General features: G+C 32.8%; 1 non-coding gene across 1 annotated transcript; it reads right to left on the reverse strand.

The window, feature by feature from the left end:
* Positions 1 to 3,725: 3,725 nt before the first annotated feature.
* On the reverse strand, positions 3,726 to 3,833 carry LOC112745135 (small nucleolar RNA R71). Its single transcript, XR_003173080.1, has one exon. It is a non-coding gene; the product is annotated as a small nucleolar RNA R71 (small nucleolar RNA).

Raw genomic sequence — 3,833 nt, forward strand, 5'->3', positions numbered from 1 at the left:
TTTTACATAGTTTTTAGTATGATTTAGTTAGTTTTTAGTATATTTTTATTAGTTTTTAAATAAAAATCACATTTCTGGACTTTACTATGAGTTTGTGTGTTTTTATGTGATTTCAGGTAATTTCTGGCTGAAATTGAGGGACTTGAGCAAAAATCTGATTCAGAGGCTGAAGAAGGACTACAGATGCTGTTGGATTCTGACCTCCCTGCACTCAAAGTGGCTTTTCTGGAACTACAGAAACCTAAATGGTGCGCTCTCAATTGCGTTGGAAAGTAGACATCCAGAGCTTTCCATCAATATATAATAATCCATACTTTGCTTGAGTTTAGATAATGAAAATTGGCGTTTAACGCCAGCTTTCTGCCCTATTCTGGCGTTAAACGCCAGAAACAGGTTGAAAATCAAAGTTAAACGCCAGAAACAGGTTACAACATGGTGTTTAACTCCAAAAAGAGTCTATACACATGAAAACTCAATGCTCAGCCCAAGCACACACCAAGTGGGCCCGAAAGTGGATTTCTGCATCATTTACTTATCTTTGTAAACCCTAGTAACTAGTTTAGTATAAATAGAACTTTTTAGTATTGTATTTTTATCTTTGGATCATCTTTTGATCAATTTGAGATCTCTAGACCTCCATGGGAGGCTGGCCACTTGGCCATGTCTACCCTATTTGTTCTTATGTATTTTCAACGGTAGAGTTTCTACACACCATAGATTAAGGTGTGGAGCTCTGCTGTTCCTCATGAATTAATGCAAAGTACTATTATTTTTCTATTCAATTCAAGCCTATTTCTTCTCTAAGATATTTATTCACACACAAGAACATGATGAATGTGATGATTATGTGACACTCATCATCATTCTCACTTATGAACACGTGCCTGACAAACACTTCCGTTCTACATGTAAACAAGCTTGAATGTGTATCTCTTAGCCTCCTGATCTACGATCAGAGTCTTCGTGGTATAGGCTAGAATTATTGGCGGCCATTCTTGAGATCTGGAAAGTCTAAACCTTGTCTGTGGTATTCTGAGTAAGATCTGGGAATGGATGGCTGTGACGAGCTTCAAACTCGCGAGTGCTGGGTGTAGTGACAGACACAAAAGGATTACTGAATCCTATTCCAGTATGATCGAGAACCGACAGATGATTAGCCGTGCGGTGACAGCACATCTTGGACCATTTTCACTGAGAGGACGGGAAGTAGCCATTGACAACGGTGATGCCCTACATAAAGCTTGCCATGGAAAGGAGTATGAAGGATTGGATGAAAGCAGTAGGAAAGCGGAGATTCAGAAGGAACAAAAGCATCTCTATACGCTTATCTGAAATTCTCACCAATGAATTACATAAGTATTTCTATCCTATTTTATATTTTATTTATATTTTAATTATTAAAACTCTATAACCATTTGAATCTGCCTGATTGAGATTTACAAGGTGACCATAGCTTGCTTCAAGCCGACAATCTCCGTGGGATCGACCCTTACTCATGTAAGGTTTATTACTTGGATGACCCAGTGCACTTGCTGGTTAGTTGTGCGAAGTTGTGATAAAGAATTAAGATTATGAACGTGTGTATTAAGTTTTTAGCGCCGTTACCAAGGAATGAACGATCATGATTTTCCACACCAAGTTTTTGGCGCCGTTGCCGGGGATTGTTCGAGTTTGGACAACTGATGGTTCATCTTGTTGCTCAGATTAGGTAATTTTATTTTAATTTTAAGCTTTTTATTTCTTATTTTCGAATAATACAAAAAAAATTTTTTTCTTCTTTTTCATTTTTTCCAAAATAATTTTCGAAAAAATACCAAAAAAAAAATAATAAAATCATAAAAACCAAAAATATTGTGTTTCTTGTTTGAGTCTTGTGTCAAATTTTAAGTTTGGTGTCAATTGCATCTTTTTAATTTTTCTTAAAATTTTCGAAAACTCATGCATTTGTTCTTTATGATCTTCAAGTTGTTCTTGATGAATTTCTTTGTTTGATCTTTAAATTTTTCTTGTTTGGTGTCTTTTCTTATTTTTCATATGCATTTTCAATTTGTTAGTGTCTAAAGTTTGAAAATTTCTAAGTTTGGTGTCTTGTATGTTTTTCTTTTCTTAAAAATTTTCAAAAATAAGTCTTGATGTTCATCTTGATCTTCAAAGTGTTCTTGGTGTTCATCTTGACATTCAAAGTATTCCTACATGCGTTAGTTGTTTTGATTCATAATTTTTATGTTTTGTTTCAATTTAGTGTTTTTCTCTCTCATCATTAAAAATTCAAAAATAAAAAAATATCTTTCCCTTTTTCTTCTCATAAAATTCAAAAATTTGAGTTGACTTTTTCAAAAATTTTTAAAATCTAGTTGTCCTTTATGAGTCAAATCAAATTTTCAATTTAAAAATTCTATCTTTTTCAAATCTTTTTTATTTTTTCTTTCATAATTTCAAAATTTTCAAAATTTATTTTCAAAATCTTGTTCTTATTTCTATTTCATATTTTCGAAATTAATGCTAACAATTAATGTGATTGATTCAAAAATTTTAAGTTTGTTACTTGCCTAGTAAGAAAGGTTCAATCTTTAAATTTTAAAATCATATCTTTTTGTTTCTTGTTAGTCAAGTAATCGACTTTAATTTTCAAAATCAAATCTTTTTAAATTTCTTTTTCAAAATAAATTTCAATCACATCTTTTTCAAAATCAATTTCAAAATCTTTTCTAACTTCTTATCTTTTCAAAATTGATTTTCAAATCTTTTTCAATTAACTACTTGACTTTTTGTTTTAAAAGTTTTCTATTTCAATCATATCTTTTTCAAAACCACATAACTACTTTTCTCTCTCTAATTTTTGAAAACCCCTCCCCTCTTTTTTCAAAATTCCCTTTTGATTAACTAATTGTTTTAATTTTTAATTTTAATTTTACTCCTTCTCTTAATTTTCGAACTCTAACTGCATTTTAAAATAAGAACAAAAATATTTTTCTTTTATTTTTAAATCAAATTCGAATTTTTCCCCCTCTCATCTCTTTCTATTTATTTATTTATTTACTAACACCCATCTTTCACTCAAAAATTCGAACCTACTCTTCTCCTCTGTGTTCGAATTCTTATCTTTTCCTTCTTCAATTCTTCTCTTCTTATATTCATATAAGGAATCTCTATACTATGACATAGAGGATTCCACATTTTCTTTTCTGTTCTCTTCTTTTTCATATGAGCAGGAGCAAGGATAAGAACATTCTTGTTGAAGCTGATCCGGAACCTGAAAAGACTCTGAAGAGGAAGCTAAAACACAACACTCTGAAGAGGACTTTACTGAAATTTTCAAAAAAGAAGGAGACATGGCCGAACCCAACAGCAATACAAGGAAGATGCTTGGTGACTTTACTGCACCAATTTCCAACTTACATGGAAGAAGCATCTCAATCCCTGCCATTGGAGCAAACAATTTTGAGCTAAAGCCTCAATTAGTTTCTCTGATGCAACAGAATTGCAAGTTTCATGGACTTCCATCAGAAGATCCTTTTCTGTTCTTAACTGAATTCTTGCAGATCTGTGATACTGTTAAGACCAATAGGGTTGATCCCGAGGTCTACAGGCTTATGCTTTTCCCGTTTGCTGTAAGAGACAGAGCTAGAATATGGTTGGACTCTCAACCTAAAGATAGCATGAACTCTTGGGATAAGATGGTCACGACTTTCTTAGCCAAGTTCTTTCCTCCTCAAAAGCTTAGCAAGCTTAGAGTGGATGTTCAAACCTTCAAACAGAAAGAAGGTGAATCCCTCTATGAAGCTTGGGAGAGATACAAGCAACTGATCAAAAAGTGTCCTTCTGACATGCTT

The sequence above is a fragment of the Arachis hypogaea genome, chromosome 14 (assembly GCF_003086295.3).
Source record: "Arachis hypogaea cultivar Tifrunner chromosome 14, arahy.Tifrunner.gnm2.J5K5, whole genome shotgun sequence".
Classification (NCBI taxonomy): domain Eukaryota; kingdom Viridiplantae; phylum Streptophyta; class Magnoliopsida; order Fabales; family Fabaceae; genus Arachis; species Arachis hypogaea.